Raw genomic sequence first — 8,679 nt, 5'->3', positions numbered from 1 at the left:
ATGCTCACCCATATACAATTGCAGCGGTTACAAGAAAGCCCAGTTCCGTTTAACGCTTTCAAGTGCAGACCTCTGAAATGTGGTTAGGGGACTGTCTCCCCTAAAAATTGTGCCTATAAAAAGTGGTACAATGTTCTATAGTAACTTGGTGTTTAGGCTACATGGTGAATTCAAAGCCAGCCTGGGCAATTTGATGAGACCTTATCTCACAACAAAAAGGAAGAGGGTTGGGGCTATAGTACAGAGAGAGAGGGGTTCCTGTGCTCAACCCCCAGAACAGCAAACAAAATAAAACATATGTATGCATACACAACCTCCCTGACTTTTAAGTCAGGGAAAAGAGATTTTATCCAGAGAGATGAGTCTGTTTTGGACAAGGAAATGATGATTCCAGCTTTTTGGTGTGTCAGAGTTTCATCCTGTCCCAAAGGACTCTTTCTCAACCTTTAGTGCAAATGTGATTAGGAAAACACTGTTTCCCCACAGGCACATAGCAACCGTTTCCCACATCCTAGTGGTGGATTTGCTACCTTTTCAGCCACGTTAATTCGTGGATGGCAACAGGCTGGCTAGATAGCTCAGCTAATGAAGACATTTGCCACTAGAGCCTCAGGACCAGCATTTGAGTCCAAAGGCCTGAAAAATGGAAGGAGAGAACCCACTCCTATAGGTTGTCCTCTGACCTCCACAGGTGTGCTGTAGCACACTAAGTCTTCATGTGCATGCATGTGTTGTGTCCGCATCGCAAGACCACCACAGAGCCGATATCTGATGCAAAACACACAGGGGTTTATTGATAGCAAGCCCGGGACTTGGTCCACACGTCCAACATCTGACGGCCCTGAGCACTCACTTGAAGGGGTTTATATAGGAAGGGTTTTCATGCAGCTTGGGATTGCACGAGGGGCTTGGGAGGTCGTTCTTTGAAGTTACTGGCTGAACTATAAGCATGAGGTTACTGACAGGCTAACAGGATTCAGGGTCTCTATAGAGACATAAATTATTTTACTCCCTATGTCCTGCTTTTGCTAATTCAGATTTATTGTTCTAGTAAGTTCAATTTCTGGTCAGTTGAGTCCATTACTCCCCATATCCTGTTTTACCAAGTCCAGGATATATAGATTTATTGTTTCAGCCTTATCTTCCTATTAGTTCAACTTCTGGTCAGTTCTAAAACTGCTGGTCAGCAAATACCTTTGTGCGTGGTGGTGGGGGGAGCGTCTCTCAAGATGGTTACTGATTTTTCCCTTTCACATGCACACATACACACAAAATATAGTAAATTAATACATCTAAAGGAAAGAAAAAAAAAAAAAGAAGAAGAAGAAGAAGCCGGGCTGTGGTGGTGTTAGACCCAACACTCAGGAGGCAGAGGCAGGTGGATCTCTGTGAGTTCTAGGCCAGCCTGATCTACAGAGCCAGTTCCAGGACAGCCAGGGATACACACAGAGAAACCCTGTCTCAAAACATACCCCCCCAAAAAAAGAAAAAGAAAAAAGAGAAGCTGACATTCATTTTTCTTGCTCGTCCTGGGCTTTCATGGACGCCTGCTTGCTCTTGTTGGATTCTCTAAGTGATCTTGAGGGAAACAGGAGATATTGAGTCATTTTTAAGAAAGGGAGATGAAGTCTAGAGACACATAGTGTTGTGCCTGTGTTGTGAGATCCCCGAGCAAGACCACCACAGAGCCGATATCTGATGCAAAACACATGGGTTTATTGATAACAAGCAAGCCCAGGCTTGATCCATGCCCAACACTCAACACAGGGGGTGGAGGAGGATGGCCCTGAGCTCTCAGGGTGAGGGGTTTTTAAAGGGAAAAACTGCAAGCAGGGTGGTACAAGTCTTAGCATCATATGATTGTGTGAGGGTGTGTAACCTTTGCATTTGCTGGTTAGGGGTAACAGTTACCATTTTTGGCCAGGCCTGGACAAGTCCAAGACTCTGACCTTGAGTTGCCATGAAGGCTGGCTGGCCTCGCATGTTCGCATTGATGCATGCACTTAGCTCTAAGTTGGTGAGGGGTCCCAGACAGTAAACAACTGGCTGAACCTTGAGCAGTCAGAGTAGGTGCAGAAAGGGAGCTACTGCAAAGACTGTGTCTTCTGTTCACAGCCCTCCCAGAAACTGCTGCTCAAGTCTCAGGAAACTGAAATTGAGGCCTGATCTCTGAGAGAAGACTGACAGCCTGCAATGGCGTCTGCTTGGTCCTTTCAATGTCAGCTCAAAGTTACACAGTCACAGGATTAAAGTAAGTATATGAAATAGGGGGTGAGGCGACAGCTTAGTCAATAGTGTCTACCACTCAAGCATTGTCTCGATTCCCAGCGCCCAGGAGATAGAAATAGGCAGATTCTCAGAGCTCACTGACCCAAAAGCCTAGCCTAATCAGAGAGCTCCAGATTCAGTGGAAGACCTTGTCTCCAAAGATAATGTGGAGGGGCTAGAGAGATGACTCAAGGGTTAAGAACACTTGTTGCCTTTGCAGAGGACCTGGGTTTGGCTCCCAATACTCACATAGTAACTCACAACCATCTATATCTCCAGTTCCAAGGATCTGATGCTCTTTTCTGACTTCCAAAGGCACCAGGCACACACATAGTGCACATACATACATACATGCAGGCAAAACGCTTACTCCGATAGAGTAAATAAGTAAATCTAAACCCAAAAAGTGGAGAGAAATAGAGGAAGACAGCTGATGTCAACCTCTGTCTCCCCACCAATGTGCATACACACACACACACACACACACACACACCCCCAGCACGGTCAGTGGGGTCACAGAGACTGGAAGCCAAGTGTGGTGATGCAGACCTGTGATTCTAGTATTTGTGAAGTGGAGGCAGAAATTCAAGGCCATTTTGATCCACATCAAGTTCAAGTTCATCAAGTTCAAAGCCAGCCTGGGCTACATAAGATCCTGTCTCAAAACAGCAACAGCTAAGAGTGGCCCAGTGGGTGGTGCACACCCCTAACCCCAGCACTGGGGAGGCAGAGCCAGGAGGATCTCTGTGAGTTCGAGGCCAGCCTGTTCTACAGAGTGAAATCCAGAACAGGCACCAAAACTACACAGAGAAACCCTGTATTGAAAAACAAACAAAAAACAAAAACAAACAAACAACAACAAAACAAAAACAAAAACAAAAACAAAAAACCCAACAACAGAACAAGCAAGCAAGCAAACAAAAGACTGGGGGTGACCCTAACTGGGTGGTGACCCTAACTGGGTGGTGATCCTAACTGGGTGGTGACCAGAAGGCACAGGGCTTGTGGGAGCAAGCACATTTTCTTTGGGGGGAAACTTCTGTGCAGCCAAATTTCTTTTCATCATTCCCTTTCACTGGTGATGACGAACCCCTTATCATTCTGACCAGGCATGGGCTCTCCTAACCCCAGTAGGGAAAGCAACTTAGACTACATACAAATAATGCAAAATGGAAGATTTGTTTGTTTGCTTAGGTTTTTTGTTTTGTTTTGTTTTTTGTTTTTTAGAGACAGGGTTTCTCTGTGTAGCTTTGCGCCTTTCCTGGAACTCACTTGGTAGACCAGGCTGGCCTCGAACTCACAGAGGTCCACCTGGCTCTGCCTCCCGAGTGCTGGGATTAAAGGCGTTCGCCACCACCGCCCGGCTTGCTTAGGTTTTTTTGAGACAGGGTTTTTCTGTGTAGCCCCGGCTGTCCTGGAACTTATTTTGTAGACCACACCGGCCTTGGACTCAGAGATCTGCCTGCCTTTGCCTCCCAAGTGCTGGGATTAAGGACAGGTGCTACCATCCCTGGCTTTGTTTGTTTATTTTATTTATTTTGAGACAGGGTCTCAAGTATCCCAGGCTGGCTTTTAACTGTCTATACAGCCAAGGTTGACCTTGAACTCCTGATCCACCTGTCTCTACCTCTAGAATGCTGGGGCTATCGGCTTGTACTGCCTTGGCTGGTTTTGTACAGTGCTGGGGATTGAACCCAGGGTTTCAGGCATGCTAAGCAAGCATTATATCAATTTGACTTCTCCAGCTCTATTATAAAATAATCTAGGCTTTGGGGCCTGATAAGAACCATAAGAAAAAGCCCAAGAGAAGAAAACAGTGTTTTATTCATGCAGTTACCCAGGTATTAGTTTTTAACATTATTGCTATTACTATGGGCCAATCAGTAGGCTAAGCAATTTGCATGTATTATCTCATTCATTTACAGCCGCCTATGGGCGCAGTAGCAACTTTGTAATCAGCATATCTTAGATGGAACAGACTAAGGCATGGAGGAGCTAAGTACTGTACCTTGCCCAAGGTCATGTGACTAACCTATGGCTGAGCAGAGAGTTGAGCTAAGGTCTGTCTGTCAGGTGCCAGGAAACAGACGTGGCACTCACAGTCCAGCTGGTTCCAGCTAGAGTGATAATGGAGGTCTTTGTGAAACAGAAGGACCTTGAGGAATGGAGAAGACTTGGCTTTGGGGCAGGAGACATTTCAAACTGAGAGAAGGTTGGGAGGAAAACCTGAGGAGCAGGAAAGAGAGACTTTTACTCACTGAGTTTTGGAAAGCTGGGCTGCTTTCTAGGGGTAGCAATGGTCAGGTTCCTGTTAAAGATCGCTTACAGGTCAGACTAGAGTAGAGGGAGTGTAGGCAGAGATAATAGCCTAATGCTGATTCGTTTTTGTCAGTGTAACACAAACTGAGTCATCTTGTAGCAGGCCCCAGGCCCTAGCACAGCTGACTCCATGATGGAAGTCCCATTCAGGCTATAAAACTCAGCACCATCCGTCAAAATGAAAGCAGAGACCTAATCCATCAAAGTCCATAGTTCTGGGAACGTCTCTAAATGTACAAACCTTGCTTTTTGGTTTCTGTAGTTGTGCTTCTGGCTAAGTGTTCTTGTTAACTGAAGTATGTCAACCCAGGACATGGTTTTTGTGCTCAAAAGCCCAACCCGAGAAAGGCTTAGGCCTACACTGGGATCCTGAGCACTGAGTGTAGTCACCAGCTAGCTAATAAAGACTTTCTGTTGGCTTAAACCCACGGCCCAGCAGTCTCCTGTGGTGGATACCCCACAACATTTCAGGAAGAGAAAAACCTTGATTGAGGAATTGCTTCCGTCTGGTTAGCTTGTGGGCATGTCTATGGGAGCATTTCCTTAGTTGCTAATTGCTAAAGAAGGACCCAACCCACTGTGGATGGCGCTACCTTGAGCAGGTGGGCCTGGGATGTATAATAAAGGAAGCTGAGCGAGCCCAGAGAACAAGCCAGCAAGCAGTCCCCACCCCTCTGCAGTCTCTGATTAAGTTCCTGCCTCTAGGTTCCTGCCTCCCTCAGTGAAGGCCTGCAAGCTGTAAGAAACAAACCCTTTCCTCCTCAACTTGCTTTCCATCAGTATTTTTATCACAACATCAAAGAAGCAAAGTAGAACGGCTTCTCAAAGCAGTCCACACCCCAATCCTCAGCACCCTGAGTCAGGCTTGATTTTTGCTTCATAATACCCTTTGGACTTCTCACCTTCAAAACTGTAACACAGGGAGCTGGGCTGTACCCCCAGGACCGCATCAACCAGCATAGTGATCCCAGAACTGGGGAGGTAGAAAAAAAAAGAAAACCGAAGTAAAGCAAAAGAAACACACACACACACACACACACACACACACACACACACACACACATACACACACACAAAGTGAGAGGGAGCCTTTAACATAATAAATCTGTGTTATTCTACAAGCCACTTTGTTCATGACAATTGTTATAGCAACAATAAGAAAGTGTGAGTGTGAGTAGCAGAAACAGATTCTGGCCACATTTTGCAAAAAGGAATTCACTGAGAAGATATAATTGTACAACCACAGGGCTCAGGAATGACAGGACCAGAGTAACCCAGAATGAGTGAACAGTGCTGACAGGAACTTTGATTCTCTGCCCCCAGCTTTCTTTACAGGGGGGGGGGGGCTCCTTTACAGTGACACTCTTCCATCTTCCTTGTCTTCCTGTTTCTCCTAGAAGAGGAGGAATGACCTACAGTATTTGACTAGTGAATTTACAGAGAAGGGGCTGAACCGCAGGATAATAGGTGTGTACCCACCCACCAAGCCTAAAGCCTCTTTTTTTTTTTTTTTTTGTAAGAGATGAGGTCTTGTTATGTTGCTCAGGCTGGCCTTGAATGTCAAGGCTCAAGTAATCCCCCTGCTTCAACCTCTTGAGTAACTGGTTGGGACATAGAGCCTGGCTAAAAGTATAATTTTCCAGCATTCTCTGGGTCTGAGTGGAGAAGTACAGTTTTGGTATCCTGTATTAGTTATTCCATTTGTCCACCAGTAAAGATGCTTCTCAAACAGCTTTTTTGCATCTAAAAACAATATTCTGAACCCCCCTTGCCTTACTTCCGTGGCTGATCATCACTTACTTATAAACTTGGATGAGGACACCCCAAATCCAACAATTTTTATGTCTCATTCCACATTACTGTCATTGCAAATTTCTGTCTTGGCTTGAGCCTCATTTTTGTCTCGGTGAAAATAGAAAAGGTTTTGATTTACAGTTTCCTTGAGACTGCAGGTGATAGAAAAAGTGGGTTCTCAAAAGTATATGTGGTAGTGTCCCAAATAAGAGGACAGAGATATCAGGCAGACACACATAACAGATGTCCTGGCAGGGAATTACGAAGTCCGGGAAAAAGATAATGAGGGACTACATTTCAGAGATAGAATTGATGGGATTGGACTCTAGACCAGATGAGGGTGAGTCTTTAACAGTCCTGGCTGTCCCGGAACTCTCTTCGTAGATTAGGCTGGCCTGGAACTCACAGAGATTCACCTGCTTCTGCCTCCCTAGTGGCGTTGATTAAAGGCATGCGCCACCATGCCTGGCTGAAGGTAAGTCTTAATACTGGGGTACAGCAATTTGGGTAGTAATATTAATATTCATATTAATCGTTGGTACATAGCTTGATGGTAGATAATTTGCACAGTGTATGTAAGGTCCTCAAGTCAATCTCCAGCATGGAAAATGATCATCACCTCCAGCCATTGATTGATTCATTAAAAAAGTGTTTTCAAACCAATTAGTTTAAAATATTATTTTAGATTTATTTATTTATTTTGTGTGTGTGGGCATGGCACCCACAGAGATCAGAAGAGGGTGTTGGATCCCCTGAAACTGGAGTTGCTGATGAACCATGTGGATGCTGGAAACTGAACCAGGGTCCTCTGCAAAAGCAAAAAGTGCTCTTAACTACTGAGCTATCCCTCCAGCCACCACTGAATCATTTAAAATATTTAAAATACATTTAACAGTGGGCTGTCAATATGGCTGTCAGATGTCAATATGACCGGATGTGGTCCCTAGCACCACATAAACAGGCAGAGTGGCTCATGCCTATAGCCTCATCACGGGGAGGAGGGCAGGAGGAGTGTCAGAAATTCAAAGTTATTCTAAGCTACTTAGAGCAATAGATGCTAGTGCTGAGATCTGAAACCAGAATGCTAACAAGATTTCTACCATCTGAGCTACATCCTCAGTCCTTTCTCTCTCTCTCTCTCTCTCTCTGACATTTTTAAACAACATACTGTAATGGTTATTAAGGTAACAATAACCAATCCATTGTTGGCAACCACTATTCTAACACTGTTATGTTTAGGACTGGTAAAGTGGGTCAGAAAGTAAAAGTGCTTGCTCTGAGTTGGATCCCAGGAACCCACAGTGGCACAACAGTGTCCCCCCCCCAATAAAATACATTTTTAAAATTTACTTACTTTTGTTTTATGTGCATTGGTGTTTTTTTTTTTAAGATTTATTTATTTATTATGTATACAGAAGAGAGCGCCAGATCTCATTACAGATGGTTGTGAGCCACCATGTGGTTGCTGGGAACTGAACTCAGGACCTCTGGAAGAGAGGTCAGTGCTCTTAACCTTTGAGCCATCTCTCTAGCTTGTGCATTGGTGTTTTGCCTGCATGTGTGTCTATGTGAGTGTGTCTGATCCCCTGGAACTGGAGTTGTGAGCTGCCATGTGGGTACTGGGAATTGAACCTAGTGCTTCTAACCAGGAAGCCATCTCTCCAGCCTAAAATAAAACTTTTAAAAATAAAAATGGGCCAGGCACTTGGTGGTGTACACTTTTAGTCCTAGCACTTGGGAGACAGAGGCAAGTGGATCTCTGATTTCTAGGCCAGCCTGGTCTACATAGTGAGTTCCAGGACAGCCAGGAGTACACAGAGAAACCCTGTCTTGAAATTAATTAATTAATAAAAAATGAAAATTGGCCAGGCAATGGTGGCACACGCCTGTAATCCCAGCACTCAAGAGGCAGAGGCAGGTGGGTCTCTGTGAGTTCAAGGCCAGCCTGGGCTACAGAGCTAGTCCAGTACATGCTCCAAAGCTACAGAGAAACCCTATCTCAAAAAACCAATAAATAAATAAATAAATAAATAAATAAATAATAATAATAAAAATTAGCTAGGTATGATGGTACAGAGCTTTGATCGCAGCTCTTGGTAGGCAGGGGCATGTATAGCTGTGTGAGTTCATTGTTAGGCCAACCTGGCTACATAGTGAGAGCCTGTCTCAAAATTTAAAAATAAAATTATGGAAGTACAAATGACCATGTGGAAATGTGTGCAATTTTATTTTTAAACAAGAAGTTTTATGTTAATGTCTAAAAGGTTTAAAAAGCCAGGCCCTTTTTAAAGATTAGAT

Source organism: Onychomys torridus, chromosome 2, assembly GCF_903995425.1.
Source record: "Onychomys torridus chromosome 2, mOncTor1.1, whole genome shotgun sequence".
NCBI lineage: Eukaryota > Metazoa > Chordata > Mammalia > Rodentia > Cricetidae > Onychomys > Onychomys torridus.
The sequence above is the reverse complement of the archived record's forward strand: the minus strand, read 5'-3'. Positions refer to the sequence as shown.